Here is a 24895-nt window from a genome sequence, read left to right as displayed (position 1 = left end):
TATTGTTTAAAAAAAAAGAAACATGGAATTAAACATATTGAAGAAGGGTAAACTAAGGAAGGTTCAAACCTTTTAGCATGCTAGAAGCATTGAGATTACTAAAAACCCATGTTAAATGTATTACTTTCCTTTTTGATTATTATTGTAATTTTCTATATTTTGGTTTCCCTGTAGAACTCAGCGACAAAATTCTTCAACCACCTAAAAGGATAACTAATGTTCTGTTTCCAGGAAACAAAGGTAGACAAAGGTCTATATGTTAACTTGAGCACTGAAGTGAGCATTCAGAACAGGAAGGCCCCTTGGTACCACAAAGTCCTTTCAATGATCAGCTCTATGTCTCTCTTTTTTCTAAATCCTATATTGATCTCACTAGTTGTCAATCCCCACCCCCTTCACATGGATGCACAAAATCATTCAGCATATGTTTTGTATGGAAAGAGGTCACTAGTGACAATGATCTTTATTTTCTGCTGTTTTTGAGCCACTTTTGCCACAGGGCACTGACTAGTTTCAGAAAACACATATTGTAGGTTTTGGTGAAGGCAGACCCAGCAAGTTACAGGAATCTGGGAAATCATATATTAAAGCAAAGTTATAGGAGCAGAGTGATTGATATGAGGTATATATATATATATATATATATATATATATAAATATATATATATATGTGTGTGTGTGTGTATGCATTCACATGTGTTTGCATATTTGGGAGGGTAAATGTATGTGCATGTACATGCATGTGCACTATTATGTGTACATGTATGTGCTTACAAAAGGCTAGAATAACAAACTAAGAAAATACAATAATGATTAGGAAGCAGCGGAATACAGATGATATTTGTTTTCAAATTTGAGTTTTTGTTTTTTTGTAGTGGAAAATTCTCCAATTCTTCCTGCTGACTTTCTGGCCCAATATAAAACTGGTAGTTTTCTACAATGTTCTTTAGAACAAACAATCAGAAGTGACATTGGGGACTGATTCATGGAGCTGTTTATATACTCATTACAGCACTTCTGTACACAGTTGACATCTTAAACTTCATGGGAAGGATAAGAAGTTAGCCCCTGTTAGGTTTGCTGAATATGAATTTTAGAGGTAATATTAAGAGCAAATAATTCAGCAGAAGACTGTGAAGGAAACTGGATTCTAGGAATCCTTACCTCTACTTATTTGCTATATTGTCATGTTTGCACATGCAGAAACGTGTATACTTTGACTTTTCTATATTGTCATGCTCATATTATTTTTATTTGGGGACAATAGACTTTCTTCAAGAAACTTATTTATCTTTGTCTTTATAGAGGACAATAAGGAATCAGATCAGAATTAGGATCCACTGGGGTTTTCAAAGGATAATCTTGCAATGCTTCACAGAAGCTCGTTGACCTTTGTCATACCCTCATCACCTCAATTGAGATAATTACAGTAGCCTCCTAACTGGCTCAAGACTCTCTACTTCAATCCATCTGACACATTGCTGCTCAGGAAATTTTCTTAGGTTCCAAATTTGGCCATATGACTCACCTACTTAATTAGTTCCAATGGGTTCTTCAAACACATAATACAAACTCCTCTGTTTATTTGTTAGTCTTTCAAGACTTGGTCCTAAATCTATCTTTTCAGCTTTCTTGGACACTGAGATCCAGCTAAGTAGTTGACCTGCTTTCTGTTCCTCATGCAACATACTTAATTTCCTTTGACCTGGCTGTCCCACATATCTAGAATTCACTTCTTTCATATCTCTGCATATTAGAATCACTTTCTTCCTTTAAAATGCATAGCAGGCACCACTTTGAAGTCTTTTCTTTTATTCAACTACTTTGTATATATTTGCATTCATTAACTTTATATGTTGCCATTTTTACATATGTACTTCTTGTCTGCTTCATTAGACTATAATTTTCCTTTTCCTAAAATGCAAAGTGAGAAAATAAGATAATATGGAATGAGAATTGAAAGAGATCTAAGAGACCATCTAGATGAATTCTAATTTACTTGTGAGAAAATTGAGGACCATAGAAGTTAAATTGGATTGTGAGCTTCTTGAGGGCACATTGTCTTTTTGTCTTCTTTCTTTTTTTTTTAATCCCCAGCACTTAGCATAATGCTTGGCACTCAGGAGGTAGTTAATAAATGCTTATTTACTTACTGATTAAAGAACTTGTCTAAGATCACACAGGTAATAATCATTAGAGGTATGATTTGAGCCTTCAGTCATGTGACTCTAGACCCAAGGTTCTTTCCCCATCAATATGGTTGAAATAGATGTTTCTAAGGTGTTTTCTAGATCTAGATCTACTATTCTATTAGCTCAAAGGATACAGGAAGAGCCATAGTATTGTGTGGTAAGGAAATCTGATTCAGTTCTACACGGATAGGATTTTGATAGGCAGACATGTGAGAAAGAAGCATTACTAGCGTAAACAAAAAAAAGATCTGAATGTGTAGGATATATATGGTGAATGGTCCAATTTGGCTAAAGTGTTGAATTCATGAAGTAGGATAGAGTAGACACAAATGGTAAAGGTTCTAAATTTCAAGCAAAGTAACTTGAACAAACTTGTTGCTCCTTTTAAGAGGCTTTAGGCATGCCCCTCTCCCCACTCAAAATCAGAATGTCCTGAGGTAAAGGCACTACACCACATAACTGGAATTTCAAAGACCAGGGGTAGATCCGAAAAGACTGGAATACATGGAAAAGGACAACTATCTGTCTTTTCCATTCTCATTAGTACTGGATTTCTTTTTAAGTGCCTGCCATTTCCATTCTACCTGGGACTGACTCTTTGTAACACATCTGTTAAAAAGCTTTGTTCTCTGATTTCCACACTCTTTTCCTCTTCTGACTTGGAAAATCTTACTCTTTTCACATGACCCTGCCACTCTGGCCACCCTCTTCTATGCTGATTGTACCCTTCTCAATGGTCCACTAACATACAAAGAGATACTCTGCCTTAAATTGTTCTCTCCATAGACCTACCATAATAACTCTATTCTCTCTATTAAAATGATTCATTTAGAATATTTGAGATTTTAAACTTATTTTAGGCTCTTTGTTATATTTGAGAAAGAACATGTTACCTAATCATAATATTTATAAGAAGTATTCCATTTTGGTAATCACCAATAGACCTACATTTTTCTTTAGAAGAGAGGTAATGAAGCATGAGGCAGGCTGTGATTTTAGGTGAAGTTCCAGTATGAGTTTGGGGATACCCAGGGAACCCAGTTATCAAGAGGGCACCAGATACTTTTGCCAGGGCTAGAGAAGGTGGGTGGAGAAACAGGAAGGGACAGAAGAATAAAGAATAAACTTTTCTTACTTCCTAATTTTGTCTTGTCCTTTTCTTGCATACTTTTTACTGCCTCTCGCTGTTCTTCCTAATGAAGCAGGCTTCCTTCCCTTGGTGATCTACTTTATAAAAGGCCATAAAAAACATAAACTCACAAAGTTTACAGAATACTTAAAGGGCACTGAAAAAAAAAACTCTTGCCTGACTCCCCAAAGATGAGAAGATATCTAGATTATTGATTGCCTTCCAGTGACATCCCATCACTAGGATAGCTTTACTTTAGGCAATAGCCTGAAGAAACCACACACATCTCAAACCAAACCTATTCTCTGGGAGCAGAGGTTTTGACACTTAGAGCAGCTGTTGAACTATGACTTAAAAGGAGAAATAGAAAATGTCTTCGTTCCCTCAAAAAATGGTTGCCCCAAGCCCCTCACTTCAACCCTTCATAGCCTAAAGAAAAACAATTTTTTTGAAAATTATTTTCAAAACTCAGCCTTGCTTCCAGATCTTGTCAACTACTTTCATCTGCCTTTTCTTTTAAAATATTCTGACAAGCTTATCCTCTCCAACATCATCCTTGTTGGCAGTAAGTGGGTTTTTCTGGAATGGTAATATGGTTCCCCTACCAGAACATCCTCACAGCCTTTTTGTGAACTATTATAAAATCTCATTTACTTTAAAGTGTTGAGTGAAAAGAGTTTTTTTACAATAGAAGTCTTTATATACCATGGATATGTATATTTATACATATATGTAATATATAAATATATATTACAACAGGAGTAGATGATAAATTCCTTTGATAAAATCATTTTTTCACACTCTGCCAACAAAAGTGTTGAGATGAAAAGCTGGTGATGCAGAAAATGTTAAGACTGCAAACATTTTTCCTTTTCTACCACTTCCACAGCAGGCAGTTATTTTAACATCTTCTCTGTCATTTTCCCAGGTAGCCAGTAAAACATACCCGCCTTTCACATATTGACAAAACTTGCCGCTCATCACAGAAAATAATCAGAAAACGAAGAACAATTCACAAGACATGCATATTAATTCTGAAAGTAAGGCAAAATAACCCCAAGATGGCAGGAAAATAAGCAAATGTGACAAGCAGGAAAAGGAACAAACAAACAGAGAAAAATAATAGCACCTAATAGTCAAACTGGCAGAAGCAATATCTTAGCAGATAAGGCAAAATACATCATGTATACTAATGAAAATAACTAATGAATACACAATAAAAACTCCCAAAGAAAAATACAGTTGAGGAATGAAAAGATTCAAAACAAACAGTTAGAAATAATGATTACAACTTTTCATCACAAATTTTCATTCCTTAAAACCATGCTATTTAATTCATAAGCCAATTGACAAATATGAGGGCTATCCCTTTATTAAAAATTAGAAAGGAACACGGCTACAAAATTCTAACTTAAAACATAGTAGTCATTCTGAAACTAAATTGCATAATCCAAACTCTCCTATGTTTTAAAGCATGACTTTCTAGACACCTAGATTGAGAACAAAGGAGTCAGCTTTAACCTGAAATCTCTGACTTTTTAAATTTTTATATCTTTTTCAATAAAATTATTTTCCTTTGCAATCCAACATGTTTTTATGAATTTAAAAAATGTTATTCTGTGAATAGGTTGCACTAGACTGTCAAAAGTGTTTATGACACTAAAAATTAAGGAATTTTTGGCCATTAGACTAATCACACTTTGCCTGTCTCTCTGAGCCTGCTGCCACCTAAAACAATGATGTTGAATTTTCACATCCTCCAGAATAAAGGGAAGGCTCAAACCCCTTGAAAGCAAATTAGACATAAAAATAGTTTATCTATTAAGAGGCACATCTATTAGTGTGCTCAATGAAAAACACATCATTCTAAAGTTTACAAGTTCCATTTTTCACAATAATGTCAATGTAATTATTATACTTTCTTTCTCTTTAACAAAGGAGGAGACTGAATATGAGAGACTAAATGCATTGTCACAGTCATATCACTAGGATGATAATTAGGATCAAAATTTAGGATTTCTAAATCCAAGCCTAGGATTCAGGATAGTACAATGATAAAGGTCTACAATATGAGACTTCTCATACAATTTACAGTAAGTATAGGAAGGAGATAATGTATCCAGGATTATGACTGTGAACTGAAATCTGAAAACACCATCTACCCCTAGTAATATTTTATTTTGGCACAAGAAGTGCTACAACCAATGCTGTTATATTGATGTCAGTTCAACTATATTTTGTCAGATTCTGCATGCAATCTGAGAAAGAGTATAATGGCTAATGACCATCAAACTCCCATTAGCTTTCAGTCTTCTCATTCATTCTTTTCTGAGTCTATTTCATGTGAAATTATGTGTATGCTAACCATTTAGTTTACAAAGTCATAAACTTTGTACGAATTTGAGCTTCTCCTTGACTGAAAAGAGAATTCATTGAGGAGGGCATGTGAGTAATAATGTCATCTTCCAGAAATTTGCCTTAAACCTTCAATAGAATAAGACAATAGAGCTCATTTCCCACCAGACAAAGGATGACTGGCATGCATCAGAACATGAAGAATATTCCAGCTCTAATGAGACTAGCGTCTCTTCATTTGGGCCTCTTATAAGAACAATTGGTAGACAATAGTTTAGGGTTAGTTTAGACTGAAAAGTGCTTAATTGTCTCTGAAGCATTAGGTGTTATATTTCTCAAAACCTGGCTAGAAAGTAGGGCAAGCCTATAGACTGAAAAGTAATATTTCAATACACAGTGACAATATAAGTAAGGCCTTTGGGGGCAGGTCTGATGTGGTGTATTTTCATTCTATTCACTTGGCAGAGAGAGCAAAAGAAGGAAAGTATTTCTGGAATAATAGTTGTGATTGTGTTTATGGTACGCCAACAGCAAAAGTCACCATATTAGACATAACCTTAATTACAAGCCAGTAAACTGAGATATCACTAAGTATTGAGAATTGAAAGAGAAATTTATGAAGACAAGAGCTAAACAATTGTTTCTCCTGGAAATTATAATTATTCTGTCAGTCTCATGAGAGCATCACCACTGTAGAGGTTCATTCTTTCTGCTCCTGCATTAACTGGGTAAGGCAAGTGGGCCTTGCAGGTATATGTCCAGCAAAATATGAAGAGATTTATTTGTCTATCTTTATTGTCTCCATCTTTTTGAAACCAAAGTGAATATGGAGAAAGTAGATAAGTACCTCATTGGATTAAAAATTGTTCTAAAATAATAATTGTGATTTTTCTTTATTATGCCTTATTTTGGTGAGCCTGTAAAGTACCCAAATGACCTTCTTTTTTACCAAACTCGATTATAATGTCATTTTTTAAAGGCTAAGAAAGCTGGTAAAATAGATTTTGGTTTATAATATAGAAATAGGAATGTGGACAGGGTTATAGTTTTGGACTCAGTAATATAGTAAAAAATTATAGTTTGACAGTGTTGTTGTAGAAGTACTTAAGACAATTCAGATCCACTGAACAAAGGAGCCATGCTTGCCTGAGATTTCTAGAAAGGTCCCAGTCTCTCACACAAAGGCACTGCTACTCTTGGTCAAAGGTCATCAATAATCCCTGATTGTTCCATTGCTCTGAAGAGCAAAGAAGTCTTTGTAATATGATGACTGAAAGTACCAAACTGTCCTTTCCAGGAGTTACACAGAATAGCTTAGCCATCACTCTTTCTCAACTTGCTTGTCTGTAATAGTAATCCTGATAATGTTCTTGTGTGAAATCATTTCAAAAACTGTGGGGAAGTAATATCCCCTAAGAATGGTGTAATATTCTCTATAAGTCTTTCCTTTTGTCACAAGAAATGAAGATCATAGCCCCCAGTCTTGGTGCTGTGTGTCTTCTGTTTGGTCCTTCTCAAGGCATGCTGGCTCCCATCTTTCCTGTCCTCCTTCTTATCTCACTGTTTATCTTTAGCACTTAGTCTCCATAGCAGGCTAACTCTCACTCTCCATGGCTATAACAGCCCTCACATCTAATCATTTACCAAACTAACACCCACCTGTGAATATTTTAGACTATATTGTTCTTACTTGACCTGATAATTTATATGTTACAAATCATGAGAAGGCACACAAATACTAAACAGAGGTAAATGTTAATCTGCTTGTAAAACCATGACTTTTTACATTTTGTTGTTGTTGCATTAGAAGAATGTGTTTTTTTTAATCAAACTTGAATGATATTATCAGAATTTATTTTGACAGAATGTTTAAAATGTGGATAAAAGATAAAAGAGGACACATATCCTAATCCATTCTTTAGCACATATTCCCTCTAGAATTTAAATAACAAGTATATATGAAGCCTCCCATGAGGGGGAACCTATTCTACACAAGGGGGGCATTATCTATTTTTAATAGCTTTACTTGTTAGAACTTTTTCTCCCTTATATGAAACTTAGATTGGTTGTTTTGAAAACTCAACACTGCTTCTAGTTATGCTTTCTGGGACAAATCAAAATGACACTGAATTGATTGCTGTTCTCAAGGTTTCCAGTTTATTAATATCTTTCCTATCATGTGATGCTGTGAACTAAGTGCAATGCTTCAATATTGGTCAGATTAAGGCAACAACACATAGGGAAGGAAAAGGAGCTAAGATTACAACAAAGCATCACCCATGCAGCAAAATTGAGTATAGTACATCAGGAAAAAATAAAAATATTTAATGAATTGAGGACTTTCAAGCATTTCTGATTTTAAAAAAAAAGTCAGAGTTGAATGGAAAATTTAACTTTCAAATACAAGTCTGAAGAGAAGCATGAAAATTTGCAATTAAAAAAAATTATTTCATATTTATTTTATTTATTATATAATTATTTGACATTTTATTATCCCTTTCTATATGAGAAAGCAATACCTGTAAATTCTAAGAACATTTTAATTATTAGAGCAGTTAAATTCTATATAAAAAGAGGATGGGAAAGTGAACCAATTTTGGGATAATGTTAAAAATAGTGCATTGACAAGAAATATGGATGTATATTATTACAAACATATTTTAATATATATTATTTCCTCAATTAGAATGTTACCTAGAGTAATACAAAAACTATTTTTCCCTTCTTTGTATTCTCAATTCTTAGACCTAAGCATTAGATTTTTTATGATAAACTCTGTCCAAATACAGAACAGAGAAGACAATATATTTGTGTAAGTTCATCACTACAAACAGTGTTGGTACATAATTTCAAGCCAGAGTATCCTTCATCAGATTTACTGTGGGCCAATTTTTAAAAGAACAGCTAGAAAGACTTCAGGAAAGTTTTATCTATGCTTATAGGATGCTTAACTGTTCCTTCTCACTTTCTTCCATCTGTTCTATATGATCTTTCCTACTGACCCTCAGGAGAGTCTACCAAGAAATCATTTGTCTGTTCCTGATTTGTATCATTAAATAACCATATATGGGACTTTTGTTTCTTTAAGTCCACAGTGCCAGGTATCATTCTAAGCAATAATACAGTGTGACATGCATTCTTGACCACAATTCAACTCAGTCATTGCCCTTAGGAAAAAGGTACATGCGTGTCACAGGCATCAGTATATGATTCATACTAGCTTATTAATTGGAAATGCCTATTTTAAAACTATGAGATGGAGAAACATTACAACAGAATTTATATGACAAGAGATTAAGCAACCAAACCAGTACTGATGACAAAAAAGTAGATTAAAATAGCCACTGAGAGAGATATTACCTTGAACTAATTCATAAGTACAGCTAGCATAAAAGGTGAAAAATTCACATCCTCTTTCACATTGTGCTGTTTCCTCTACACCTTGAGCAAACATATTCTTCTCACTTAAAGAAGTCTCATGAGGCTATGGCAGAAGTGAATGCAAAGAATGATTTTTTTTGTACTGATGAGAAATCAGGAGTTTGGAATACTAGTTACAATTCTACTTTTCATATAAATCTCACAAATAATCTTCTCAGCCCATTTCTTTAGTCATAAAATGAAAAATACTAAGCCATACAGGAAAAAAAAAAAACTTCTGAAGATTTGGTTTAATAAAGACCTATAGCCTGCAGGAGAAAAGAAAATCAAGGAATTTATGATTTGTGACTAGGTACTCATCTTTAGGGATAGGAAACTGCAAGGTAAACTCAGCTGGTACAATTCAGAGTCAGCATTAAACTGCATTTGATGACAACGGTAATCAACTTTTTCTGAATTTGGCAGTCGGCTGTGCCTGCTGACATAGGCATTAGCAACCATACCACACACAAACACATACTCTCTCCCTCTCTCTCTCTCTCTCTCTCTCTCTCTCTCTCTCTCTCTCTCTCTCTCTCTCTCTCTCTCTCTCTCTCTCTCTCTCTCTCTCTCTATTTTGCATTTTGTTTTGTGTGACAATACAAGAGACCTAAACCCAAACACTATACGTAGGAGACCCATAACACATATTGAATCTTATTTTTCTACCTTGTATCTACTATTTCCTTCAGCTAACACTATTATTCCCCAATTCAATCTTACCATGGCTAATTCAATCCAACACATATCAGCAGGCTTCTAATTATTTGGATCCTTTAAAAAGGTCAGCAGAGTTTCTGGTACAATCACTAGTCATTGGATTCAACTATTTCCTGCAGTCTAGAAACTGAAGGGAATATCTTCTAATTCCATGAAAGGCACTTCCTCAGGCCCCCCATCATTTTATTTTCTAATACCCTCTTCAAAAAGTTTTCTATTCTATATTGACAAGTAGTGCCAACATTTCAATTTTTATTTTTTCCCAAAATGTGTTCGTTTATAATAAGTCCCTCTTAATCCTTAGATTGGGAAGAGAGTGGCATTAGCTGATCAATGTCCCTAAAAAGTTAAAGGATAAATTTAATTGCTTTCAATCAGTACTTCCCACCTTGTCTTGGAGAAGGAAATATGTTGACTGAGTTTTGTGCCTAACAAGTTAAAGTATGAATATTAACATTTATTATGAAATAGAAAGCTAGTTGCATTTAGTTATATCTGAAAAATGCAACCATATTTCACTTTTAATAACTATACTTAAGTCAGTATTTCTTTAAGCAACAATTACCTTAAAGTAGTATTAAAACAAAATAACTACATGCCAAATGTTTTGTGCCCCAAACTGCTAAGCCAGAGGTATCAATCACATAGCATGCAACTCTCCTATTGCTTTCAACTCTAATAAATGCAGCTGGAAATATTTTTTAAGTAATTGGTAAATATTTAAGAAGATAAATTGAAATGCCAAAATACACAGGTTACATTTTAAAATGAAGTCAGTATGAAGTTTTGGGAATCCTTATTCATAGATCAATGGCCCCTTGTTTCTATTTAAATCTGATACCACTTCTTTGAACTATCATAGCTTTCTTAAATATCCTTTTTATACTTGAAATTAATAGCCAGTAAAAGAAGAAAATGAGGTTACAGAACAAATATAATGGGATCATCTATTTACAAACTGAAAAATATATGTCGTTCTGACAAGATGAGTCAATATTTGTTCAATGGCTATTGTGCCATAGAACAGTAGTAGGCACCAGGGTATTTAAACAAAAGTTGGACTAAGCCATAGCCCTTAACTTTAAGGAGAGTGACATTTAGGAAGAAGATGAAATATAGAGATCACTAAACATATTTTTTTTACATTATATTCCATACCTAAAGAAAGTGATGAGTGTTATGACCTGAATCTTTAACGAGGTGAGTAAAAATTCCCATCAAGTAATCAAATATTTCAGACTAGACTGTTTAACTGCAGAAGCTATTGTATTAATTTGTAAGATTTTGGAGGGGAATCATTTTCACACTGAGTGAGGAAATTTAGCTATGCCTGATAAGTCATTATAAAATGGAAGATATATTCAAAATCAAAAGATTTAAATTGTGTCAAACCAAAATCTGTAAGTCCCTGAGAACAGCTTGTGGCAAGACTGGGATAAAAAGGAAAGAGAATTTCAGGTTCAGTCTCTTTCTCCTTGTTTGGTCAGTGGAGCAGAGGAGGAACTTATGATATTCGAAGGGTTAAAAGAATTTTGGGATTTCCCATCTTCCCATCTGGGTCCCAGCAGTGTCTCTGAAATGGTTAATGGTAATGTCTACATCATGTGTCAGGTATGGATGGAACATATATTAATTGTTCTACAAAGAGCCTCAAACAAAGCAAAACTACCTTATTCATAAGAGAATGTGTTGAAAAATTCTGCAATAGGATTTGGAGAAACTATGGGTTATTCTTTTGCCACATAGACTCAAGTTAAGCCCACTTTCCTTTATAATCTATATGTATTTGTGTGGAATGTGTCATGGAATTTTGGGGAATATTTGTACCAACTGTTCTTACTAAAGCACCTGAGTAAGTACATCTTTTAAAAATCTAATTACATCTGACTGATTAAGTGATGTTAACTGATCACCATAGGGGAAATCACATTGGGGGCTTTTGAGACATAAAGTTAGAAAGATAACCCTTCAAAGTTATCTTTAGAACCTGAAGAAAGATATAATAACTTCCCCTGGGCAACCAATGCTAGTGATTGAAGAGGGTTTGAAGAGATACTCCAGAGCATATATTAAATAATCACATCTATTCATGAAAAAGACTATTCCAATAGCCACATAAAGATCAGTTTGGAGAGAGTAGAGAATAGAGGTGAGAAGCCCTCTTAGAAAATATTATAAATTATGGCTGATATGGAAATATGTTTTTAAGACTTCAAAAGCAATTTAATCCATGATGATACCACTAAGAGAAAGGACAAAGTGAGCAAAGATTACCCACGATAGAGCCTTGAGGAAGTCCACAGTTGATAGGCAAAGGAAAAGTCAAGATCTAGAAAAGCAAACTAAGAAGAAATGGTCAGACAAGAAGATGAAGAATCGAGAGAGCAGTGTATCAAAAAAACCAAGACTGGCAGAAGAAAGCAAGGTCAAAAACTACAGGAAGGACAAATAAAATAAGGAATAAGAAAAATCCATTGAATTTAACATTAAATATATCACTGGTCAGCTTGATGTGATTGGTTTTAGGTGAGCAATTCAGAAGCCTGTCTTCAAGGGGATGAGAAATAAGTGAGAATAAAAGCAGTAGAGTCAATGAGCACAGATGACTGTTTTCTAGTTGTGTGATTAGGAAATAAAGAGATATAGGATGCCGGGTAACAGGGATAGCAGGGTCAAATGACAAATGTTTTCAAGAATGAGGGATTCTTGTATATTATATTCTTATAATGGTCAGGAAGAAACTAATAAATAAGAAGAAACTGAATATAATAGGAAAAAATTTACCAAGAGGACAAGTTCCAAAAGAGGCAGGGAGAAATATAATAAAGAACAGAGGTGAAGGGATGGACTGTGATAAGGACTGCATTGCTTCATCAGTTTCTGGGATAAAGAAGGAGAGAAAATGGGATTAGAGTTTAATAATGTGAAAAATAAGAGAAAAAATGCTCCTGAAGAAAGTGTGGATAACACTACTGATGTTATCTGTTCCCAAAGTTACGCTATTGTGAGAAAAGAGCTTTTAAAATCTTAGGCATTTGTGTATGCATTTTTTGCATGTATGTATAAACATATACATATGCTTACATACTTAATGCATATGTATGAATATGAGTATATATAATGTTAATAGTTTTGTATATAAAATCCTAATAAGTTTGTCAAAGTAGAAAAAGGAAACTAGAGGATCCCAGTAGATAGTGGCTGGTATCTAGTAGGAGCTCAATAAACATTTATTGACTTAATGATTGATTGGTCTTCAGTCTTCTCATTGAATATGTAGAGTGATATGGGGTACCACAGAAATAATAGGCATAATGAAGGAACAATGACCATGATAGGAAGTTTTCAAAAGTTGTTTTGAGAAATTAATTGAGACATCAAATAGGGATAACATAGAAAAATGAGCATCAAAACTAAACTGTGTGAATTTATTGTAGCTAAAACCAGCTTCATGCTTGGATACTGATTAACTTCATTGCTCACAGCACTAACTGTGCTAGTGTTCTAAAACCTTTAAAAACTTCATTTTAAAGCTCTTCATGATACCCTGATGGGAGATTCATCAGGAAATTGTTTTGCACAGTGACATGAAGTTCTTCAGTCTCACTACTTTTCATGCAAGCATTTTAGTGACAGATTTCCTTGTATCTGGAAGATCCTCTATAGGAAAATATTTCTGAAAATATAATGGGAAGGCTGTGGTTATCAAAATGTTCACCATTTTAGCTCATGGTAAATATTTCTTGATTTGACTAAATTGTTTGCCTCTTTATAAACTATGAGGTCAAATATTATTTGTATGAGCAGTGGCATGTGGCTGGTCACCTCAGGGAAGAAAAAGCAGGTTAATTGTCTTTCTTTTATGATAGCAATACCTAACAAAAAGATTGAGTAAATATGTTTACTCAAGATGAATACTCCCAAAATCATTTGCTTTTTATCTACTATCACTCCAATACATTGAACAGCACATAGGATCATAGACTACATATAGTTAAAGAAGGATGGAGCTTGGAATCGATTTTGGACAATTCTAACACCCTCACTTTATATGTACGAAGACTAAAGAATGGAAAGTTTAAGCCATTTATAGTCATCAAGTCTAAAATCTTAATATCTCTTTTATGCAAGGTCTCTGTGTCCTCTATCTTATACATATTGTCTCCATAGGGGTGATGCATTTAAACATCCAGAAGCCCTTTTTTTTAAACTTTTTAAAAATTTTGCCATATAGGTAAAATATCACTGCTGTTGATTTAGGGGATATTCAGAGAGATCAACTCCTCAGAATATTCATAAAAAGTTATCAGTGGTATTGAAGGAAATTCAGCTCTCTATGATTGCTTGCATCGACTATTTGTGAGTTTATCACTGAGATATTGATCAGAAACTGCATAATAGAACTGGCATTTCAAGGGAAGATGAAGACAGACAAAAAAAACATTCCAGACCTGTACTGGAATTCAGGGTATTTCTAAGGTCATACCTGCTATATATGTTCATGTATACATTTCTTCTCATTCCCTAGTTTTACTAACATTGAAAAAGAACCACAAAATAAAAAATGCTAAAAGTTTGGGAATAATCTATAGTATGAGTATTTATTATAATTATTTTTTCTCATTACTTTTTAAAAAGTTGAACTGACAAATATCTATTGAGACTTTATGGTACCTAGTAATAATATTTACGTTTCCATAGGATTTTACAAGGTTTAAGTGATTTAACTCTTGATAAATTCAATAAATGTTTTCAGTCAATTTGTTGAGAGCACTAGGGACAGATAGGAAACTTGGATACTATATAGTTCTTGATCTACAATTTAAAAGGGAGATTTACAAAATACCACAAACTAAAATACAAAATAATCCTGTAATATAGGTAGGGGTATTATTTTTCCTTCAGAGTCCAGATTATTAGTAATACCATTCTTTCTCTCTAATAATAATAATAACTACCATTTATTTAGTACTAAGAATTTTTCAAAGCACTTTATATATATTTTATCTTCGAAACCACTCTGGGATGAAGGTACTATAAGCATACACATTTTACAGATTAGGAAATTAAAAATGGAAGCTGTTAAGTAATTTGCCCAGAGTCATGTAGGTAGGAAGGTTAGATTTAAATTCAATCTTCCTATGTTGCCCTAGAATTCATTTTGAGGTTTTCTATAATATTTGTTTAGAATGTTATTTATCAGAGATCAGGTGGGTCTGTTTACTTTCTCTACCATCTTGAATCCATTTTCAAATAGTGGGATTAACTGAGATACAGATTTTCTGGCTTCAAGTCCAATGGTACTTCCACCACAGTAAATGGCTTATCTATTTCTCTATAGTTATGTGCTCCACCTTGTTGTTTGTTTGCTTTAATACTATATGTCACTTGGTGATCTCATAAGCTCCTGTGGGTTTATTATATTAAAGCACCTAATTCTCAGATCTGTGAATCCAAGTCTGTTTTCTCACTTAAGCTAGTCAGGAATCTTCAGTTATCTCTTGGGCAACTGGAAATGAGCATACAGTAGAAACTTCATACTCAGCACATCCAAAATAGAAGTCATTATCTTTCCCTGAAAGGCCTCCTCACTTCTAGACATCCTTATTATTGGGGGGTGTTCATCCTTAGTTCCTCATTCTCACTAATCCCATCTATCTAACCCATTGAAATTGTAATTTCTACGTCCACTAGTGCTTTCATGGTATATACATACACTATGTATAGTATACATATATTTTTTCTCTACTTACATAGCTAATTCCCAAATACTCATTGTTAAATCCTGAGATAAAATGAATCATAGAATCTTAGTTGGAAGAGATATAAATAGCCTGTGGGAAATTGAGGAGATTAGGACAGCAAGTAGATAATTTTGGGAACCAGGTGAACCATGCTGACTTCCTTCTGTGACATAGTTTTGGAGATAGCTTAGTTCTTTTTCAATTCAATTAGGGGTCTAGCCCAACTTCTGTTCTGTGAGAAAACTGTATTCAGTTGTGGAAATTAGAAGAAAACTGTTTTGAATTATTTGAACCCAGTCCCATGTGGTTGGGAAAATGAAATACCTGTACCTGCTGTTTAGAGACCCTTAAATACAGGCCTTGGTTATATTGACCAGGAATGTAATCATATCCTCAAACTGTTGCAAAACATTTTCTAATAATTGTAATTCTTAAAAATCTATATGTCTTATGTGAAAAACTAACCCAATAGCTTCACTATTCCTTTAATTGTTTATAGATAGAGAGGAGTAAGTTATTTTTTTTACTGAAATCAGGGAGTTTCATCTGTTTACTCCCCCTCTCCCAATTTGGAAATTTCCTAATCTTTCATCCTATTACAAATAAGATTATCTAGTGCTGTATTGTTTCCTTCTAGTTAATTTATTTCATTTCATTAATTATTTTAAATTAATAAAATTTAAAATTCTTTCCCCTTTTTTGATGTCAAATCTTAGGCTGAAGAAGGTGCCCAATGCTGATTTGTTAGGCAATTGCCATCCATTTCTGAATAAATTGATTGGCTCTGAAAGGGGGAAATTTGGGTAAATGTGAAGGGCCAGAGACAGGAGTGTACTGGAGGCAGAAAAAGAATGAAAGAGAGAGCTTGGAATTCTCAGCCAGAAGTACTGGAATGCCTGAGACTAGCAGCTCGGGAGAGTTGAGGAGAGAGTGGTTTTGATGTGGAGGAAGACACATCTTCTAACTTTTAGCTCTCTCAAAACTGAGTGGAAATTGACCCAAATCTCCTCCATATGTTCATATTGTTACTGAGTGATCCCAGTTATCTATTTACATCTGTTGGCTCCTAAGAAGACTCTACCACAGAAATTGGCTTGGACTTCTAAGTCACCTCAGGCAGGTGAAGCCTTCAGGTGGTGGTGGCTAAGTCATTTCTGCCACCATCCACCTGAGTAATCAAGAAGCTCTGACCTTGAATCAACATTTGATGGGCTTAGGGTAGTTTACTTAGGCAGGACTGTGGGACCTCTATAGAGAAAAGGAGACAGAGTAGGTTCAACATTGTTGAACACAGAAGATACCTGTGAGGGTCAGAAGGTTATTGAAGACAGTTAGCTTGGGAAAAGATTAGGGATCTTCCTACTCCATCACCCTTTCCATATCTCCTGAATTTCAACTGCAATAAATCTCTTTTTATTAAGAAGTCAGTCAGATAGCGCTTTTTGGTGAACTCCTGGCAGGAGTGCATCCAACTTGCCCTCAGGCCAGGGAAGACCAGCTTAACATCACCAAGATACAAATAACCTTACAAATGGTCAAACTTACCATTTAACACTTCAAATATCTAACTTTTGATTCCTCAGTCATTTCCTCTTTGGTTTGTTACACTAATTTGTGCCCTTATTATTAGTCCTTGCCTGAATTATTTCAATAGTTCTCTAATTGTTCACTTGGTCTCAAGTTTATCCTCACTCCATACATCTTTCACTCAGCTGCCAATATATATATTTTCATATATATATATATGTATATATATATATATATACATATATATATATAATTTTTTTTAAAGAGCAGGACTGATATTATCATCCTCTGATCAATGAGTTCCTGTGTCTATTACCATCACAATCAAATATAATGTTCAGTGTATGGCATTTAAAGCTCATATATGTATTTAGGTCAAACATCTCTCTTAATCATCTTGTGTATACAACTGCATATGAGATATCTCAAACTATATGCTTCATAGATATCTTAAACTCAGCATGCCCAATACTAAATTCATTGATCTTTTCCTATAATCTCTTCCCTCTCCCTTTTTTATTATTGTTTATATGTTACCAAATCCTCTCAACTAAATCTTCACAATACCTGTCATACATGATCCCTTTCATAGTGTTGCCATCACCAGGGTAGAAGTCTACATCTTCTTAAGCCTGGAATATTATTCTAGGGTTCTTCTCAACTTCTCCATGTTAAGTTTCTCACCACTCCAATTCATCTTCCACTCAACTGTCAAAATGTTTTTTTCTAAATCACAGATCCAACAATGGCATCTCTTTACCATCAAATTAACCAACTCATTACCACTTCCAAGTTCAAATATAAGATCTACTTCTTACCTTTTAAAATTCTTGATGATCTATCTTTTTCTATATTTCTGGTCTTCCCTTTCACATTATTTTTCACTCCAATCCAGAGCACTAACCTCCTTCATTTCTTTGAACAAGATAACCCAACTCTGCACTCTGCATTTTCACTGGATGTCCTAGATGTGCAAGTGGGAATTGTTTCCTTTTTGTCTCCATCCTCATTTAGATCCTAGTCTCCTAATTGCTCTGCTCATCTTCAAATCCCAGCTAAATTCTTACCTTCCATAATAAGCCTTTCTTGGTTCACTGTAATACCAGTGAGAACTTTCAATTGGTTATCTTCAATTTATCCTGTTTACATCATTTCCCTATAGTTGTGTTCATATTGTCTATCATATAATAAACATGAGCTCCTTGAAAACAGACTTTTTGTTTGTTTCTTAACTTTTCTTTAAATCACTAATGCTGAGCATAATGTCTAGAACATAGTAGGAATTTAAGAAATGTTTCTTACTAAATGTTTATGGGCTTTGTAAATCAGTCCCTTCCTACTTTTCTACTCTTATACATTATTCCCTTCTACTGTTCTTTCCAAATCAGCTACACTAACCTACTGGTAGTTTCTTATACAATACTCTAACTTCTTTCCATTTGCTGGCTATCCATAATACCAGGAATTGCATGACATTTCATCTGAGCCCTCTTAGTTTCTATGAATTTTTTTTCAAGATTCAGCTCAGATTTTGCCCATTACGTAAAGTCTTAACAAGTGTCCTGCCAATTTCTTTTGCTTTCAGATTATCTTCATCTGCTGTGTATAAAGATATTTACCTGTTATTTCCTTATTTAAATGTAAACATTTTGAGATCATGGGCTTTTCATTGATTTTCTTTTTATTCCCAGCTATTAGAACAGGGTCTATCAGTAAGTGAGCTTTTATTTTTTTTTATTTTATTTAATTGATTAATTAAGAAAATTTTTCTATGGTTACATGATTCATGTTCTTTCCCTCCCCTCCTCTCACCTCTCTCTTGTAGCCAGTGGTCAATTCCACTGAGTTTTACATGTGTGATTGATCAAGACCTACTTCCATATTATTGATATTTGAACAAGGGTGATTGTTTAGAGTCTACATCCCCAATCATATCCCCATAAACTCATGTGATCAAGCATTTATCTTACTTCTGTGTTTCCACTCCCACAGTCCTTTCTCTGGATGTAGATAGCATCCCTTCTCAGAAGTCCCTCAGAATTATTTTCCTGGATCATTGCATTGCTGCTAGTAAAGAAGTCCACTACATTCAATTGTGCCATAGAGCATCTGTTTCTGTATGTAAGGTTCTCCTGGTTCTGATCCTTTCAATCTGCATCAATTTCTGGAGGTTGTTGGGAAAATCTTTATACCACAAACCTCTGAAAAATGTCTAATTACTCAAATTTATTTATTTTTTTTTATTTGAACCCATTGCTTTGTTGATAATATTTGCATTAGAGTGTTCATTTAGAGTCTCTCCTCTGTCATGTCCCCTCAACCGCTGTATTCAGGCAGTTGCTTTTCCTTGGTGTTTCCACTCCCATAGTTTATCCTTTGCTTATGAATAGTGTTTTTTTCTCCTGGATCCCTGCAAATTGTTCAGGGACATTACACCGCCATTAATGGAGACGTCCATTACGTTCGATTATACCACAGTGTATTAGTCTCTGTGTACAATGTTCTCCTGGTTCTGCTCCACTCGCTCTGCATTACTTCCTGGAGGTTGTTCCAGTCTCCATGGAACTCCTCCACTTTATTATTCCTTTTAGCACAATAGTATTCCATCACCAACATATACCACAATTTGCTCAGCCATTCTCCAATTGATGGGCATCCCCTCGTTTTCCAGTTTTTGGCCACCACAAAGAGCGCAGCTATGAATATTTTTGTACAAGTCTTTTTGTCCATTATCTCTTTGGGGTACAGACCCAGCAGTGCTATGGCTGGATCAAAGGATAGATATTATTTTGTCGCCCTTTGGGCATAGTTCCAAATTGCCCTCCAGAATGGTTGGATCAGTTCACAACTCCACCAGCAATGAATTAATGTCCCTACTTTGCCACATCCCCTCCAGCATTCATTACTTTCTTTTGCTGATGTTAGCCAATCTGCTAGGTGTGAGGTGATACCTCAGAGTTGTTTTAATTTCCATCTCTCTGATTATAAGAGATTTAGAACACTTCTTCATGTGCTTGTTAATAGTTTTGATTTCTTTATCTGAGAACTGCCTATCCATGTCCCTTGCCCATTTATCAATTGGAGAATGGCTTGGTTTTTTGTACAATTGATTTAGCTCTTTATAAATATGAGTAATTAAACCTTTGTCAGAGGTTTCTATGAAGATTTTTTCCCAATTTGTTTTTTCCCTTCTGATTTTAGTTACATTGGTTTTCTTTGTACAAAAGCTTTTTAGTTTGATGTAGTCAAAATTATTTATTTTACATTTTGTGATTCTTTCTATGTCTTGCTTGGTTTTAAAGCCTTTCCCCTCCCAAAGGTCTGACGTATACTATTCTGTGTTTACCCAATTTACTTATGGTTTCCTTCTTTATGTTTAAGTCACTCACCCATTTTGAATTTATCTTGGTGTAGGGTGTGAGGTGTTGATCTATTCCTAGTCTCTCCCACACTGTCTTCCAATTTTCCCAGCAGTTTTTGTCGAATAGTGGATTTTTGTCCCAAAAGCTGGGATCTTTGGGTTTATCGTATACTGTCTTGCTGAGGTCGCTTTCCCCCAGTCTATTCCACTGATCTTCCTTTCTGTTTCTTAGCCAGTACCAAATTGTTTTGATGACTGCTGCTTTGTAATATAGTTTTAGGTCAGGGACTGCAAGGCCCCCATCATATGTGTTTTTTTTCATGATTTCCCTGGATATCCTTGATCTTTTGTTCTTCCAAATGAACTTTGTTATGTTTTTTTCTAAATCAGTGAAGAAGTATTTTGGTAGTTCAATGGGTATGGCACTAAATAGATAAATAAGTTTGGGTAGGATGGTCATTTTTATTATATTGGCTCATCCTATCCATGAGCAGTTAATGTTTTTCCATTTGCTCAAGTCTAGTTTTAGTTGTGTGGCGAGTGTTTTGTAGTTGTGTTCATATAGTTCCTGTGTTTGTCTTGGGAGGTAGATTCCTAGGTATTTTATTTTGTCTAAGGTGATTTTGAATGGAATTTCTCTTTCTAGTTCTTGCTGCTGAGCTGTGTTGGAGATATATAGAAACCTGATGATTTATGTGGGTTTATTTTGTATCCTGCAACTTTGCTAAAGTTGTTGATTATTTCAATTAGCTTTTTGGTTGAATCTCTAGGATTCTTTAAGTAGACCATCATGTCATCCGCAAAGAGTGATAACTTGGTCTCCTCCTTGCCTATTTTGATGCCTTCAATCCCTTTATCTTCTCTCATTGCTACTGCTTGTGTTTCTAGTACAATGTCAAATAGTAGAGGTGATAATGGGCATCCTTGTTTCACTCCTGATCTTATTGGGAATGCATCTAGTTTATCCCCATTGCAGATGATATTAGCTGATGGTTTTAGATATATACTGTTTATTATTTTTAGGAATGACCCTTCTATTCCTATGCTTTCTAGTGTTTTTAATAGGAATGGGTGTTGTATTTTATCAAATGCTTTTTCTGCATCTATTGAGATAATCATGTGGTTCTTGCTTGTTTGCTTGTTGATGTGGTCAATTATGTGGATGGTTTTCCTAATGTTGAACCAGCCCTGCATCCCTGGTATGAATCCTACTTGATCATGGTGAATGATCCTTCTGATCACTTGCTGGAGTCTTTTTGCTAGTATCCTATTTAAGATTTTTGCATCTATATTCATTAGGGAGATTGGCCTATAGTTTTCTTTCTCTGTTTTTGACCTGCCTGGTTTTGGAATCAGTACCATGTTTGTGTCGTAAAAGTAGTTTGGTAGAACTCCCTCTTTGCTTATTATGTCAAATAGTTTGTATAGTATTGGGATTAACTGTTCTCTGAATGTTTGATAGAATTCACTGGTGAATCCATCAGACCCTGGGGATTTTTTCTTAGGAAGTTCTTTGATGGCTTGTTGGATTTCAATTTCTGATATGGGATTATTTAAGAATTCTATTTCCTCTTCTGTTAGTCTAGGCAGTTTGTATTTTTGTATATATTCATCCATTTCTCCTAAATTGGTGTATTTATTGCCATATAATTGGGCAAAGTAATTTCTAATGATTGCCTTAATTTCCTCTTCATAGGAGGTGCTGTCCCCCTTTTCATCTTTAATGCTGTTAATTTGCTTTTCTTTCTTCCTTTTTTTAATTAGATTGACCAGTACTTTGTCTATTTTGTTTGTTTTTTTCAAAGTACCAGCTTCTTGTCTTGTTTATTAAATCAATAGTTCTATCACTTTCGATTTTATTAATTTCTCCCTTAATTTTTAGGATTTCTAGTTTGGTTTTCTGCTGGGGGGTTTTAATTTGATCGCTTTCGAGTTTTTTCATTTGCATTTCCAATTGATTGATCTCTGCTCTCCCTTGTTTGTTAATATAAGCATTCAGAGATATGAATTTACCTCTGATTACCGCTTTGGCTGCATCCCAAAAGGTTTGAAAGGATGTTTCACCATTGTCATTTTCCTCGATGAAATTATTAATTGTTTCTATGATTTCTTCTTTAACTAAACGGTTTTGGAGTATCATATTGTTTAATTTCCAATTGGTTTTAGATTTGGTTTTCCATGTACCATTACTAATCATTATTTTTATTGCCTTGTGATCTGAGAAGGCTGCATTCATTATTTCTGCTTTTCTGCATTTGTGTGCTATGTTTCTGTGACCTAATGTATGGTCAATTTTTGTGAATGTGCCATGTGGTGCTGAGAAGAAGGTGTATTCCTTTTTATCCCTATTTATTTTTCTCCATATGTCTATTAATTCTAATTTTTCTAAGATTTCATTCACTTCTTTTACCTCTTTCTTATTTATTTTTTGATTTGATTTATCTAAATTTGATAATGTTTGGTTTATGTCTCCCACTAGTATGGTTTTATTGTCTATTTCTTCCTTCAATTCTACTAGTTTCTCCATTAGAAATTTGGGTGCTATATTATTTGGTGCATACATGTTGATTAATGATATTTCCTCATTGTTTAGAGTCCCTTTTAACAAAATATAATTACCTTCCCTATCCCTTTTGATCAGGTCTATTTTTGCATTGGCTTTATCAGATATCATGATTACCACACCTGCCTTCTTTCTATCAGTTGAGGCCCAGAAGGTCTTACTCCATCCTTTAATTCTGACCTTGTGGGTGTCAACCCGCCTCATGTGTGTTTCTTGAAGACAACATATGGTAGGGTTTTGGATTCTAATCCATTCTGCTATTCGTCTACGTTTTATGGGTGAATTCATCACATTCACTTTCAAAGTTATGATTGTCATTTGTGGACTCCCTGGCATTTTGATAGCCTTCCCTAATTCTAACCTTTTCTTCTTCAGCTCTACCTTTTAGTCCAGTGATTTACTTTGAATCAGTCCCCCTTTTCCCCTCCCTTGATGTTTCCCTTTTTAGTCCCTCCCTTTTTCTTCCCTCCCCCTCCCCCCTCTCTTTCCCTCCCTTTTTGTTCTCCCTCTCCCCCTCCCCCCCTTGGTTTTCCCTTCTCCCTACCCTTGTTGGGTAAGATAGAATTCAAGATCCCAATGGATCTGGATGTTTTCCCCTCTCAGAGTTGATTTCCCTGAGATTAAGGTTTAAGTAAAAAAAAACCCCTCTCTTCCTCTCCTTCTTATAGGAGTTTTCTTCCCCTCCCCTTCCCGTGTGAATCTTTGCGTGAGAAAGATTATTCTCTTTGGTCTTTCTTTAACCCTTATTTATACATTACATTTTCCTCACATATTAGTATACATAGATTGATATAAATGTAGTCTTTATAGAAGAGAGTTTGAGTAAAAGAAGAAGATAACATTTTTCCCCTTTCCTTAATATTTACCTTTTCAGGTATTCCTTGCTCTTTGATTTTCGGTATCAAACTTTCCACAGAGCTCTGGTCTTTTCTTTGCAAAAAGTTGGAAATCGTCTATTTTGTTGAATGCCCATACTTTCCCTTGGAAGTATATAGTCAGTTTTGCTGGGTAGTTGATTCTTGGTTGGAGACCCAGCTCTCTTGCCTTTCTGAAGATCATGTTCCATGCCTTACGATCATTCAGAGTAGAACTTGCAAGGTCTTGTGTGACCCTGATTGGCATTCCTTTATATCTAAATTGTCTTTTTCTGTCTTCCTGTAGGATTTTTTCTTTTGTTTGATAGCTTTGGAATTTGGCAATTACATTCCCGGGAGTTGTCTTTTGGGGGTTTAGTGTAGAAGGTGTTCTGTGAGCTCTGTCAGTGGCTGTATTGCCCCCTTGTTCTAGAATCTCTGGGCAATTTTCTTTGATTATATCTTGTATCACCATATCGAGTTTGGTGTTTATTTCTGGCTTTTCTGGGAGTCCAATTATTCTTAAATTATCTCTTCTCCCTCTATTTTCCAGATCTATCACCTTGTCGGTGAGATATTTTATGTTCTCTTCTAATTTCTTGGTGTTTTGGCTTTGCTTTATTAATTCTTGCTCTTTTACACGATCGTTGTCTTCCAGCTGCCTGATTCTGGCCTTTAAAGCCTGGTTTTCCTTTTCCGTTTCATCACACCGGTTTTGTAGATGCATGAATTTCTTTTGCATTATTTCCAACTTTTCCCTCCAGAAGGCTTCCATCTTTTTGGTCATTTCTGATTTAAATTCTTCATGGGTTTGTGGTGAGTTTCCATTTCCTTTGGAAGATTTTGGAGCATTTTCTTGTATATCTTTTATCTCCTCTGTATTTTGTATTTTGGCTCCATAGAATGTGTCCAAAGTTGCCCCTTTCTTCTTATTTTTCTTGGGATTTTGGGGCTTCTGTGCTTCTGTGGAGTTTGCCATCTCTGAATGGGGAGGATTAGCTTTTCTTATCTCTGTCTGGTGTTCAGAGAC

Source organism: Monodelphis domestica, chromosome 7 (genome assembly GCF_027887165.1).
Source record: "Monodelphis domestica isolate mMonDom1 chromosome 7, mMonDom1.pri, whole genome shotgun sequence".
Lineage (NCBI taxonomy): Eukaryota > Metazoa > Chordata > Mammalia > Didelphimorphia > Didelphidae > Monodelphis > Monodelphis domestica.
The sequence above is the reverse complement of the archived record's forward strand: the minus strand, read 5'-3'. Positions refer to the sequence as shown.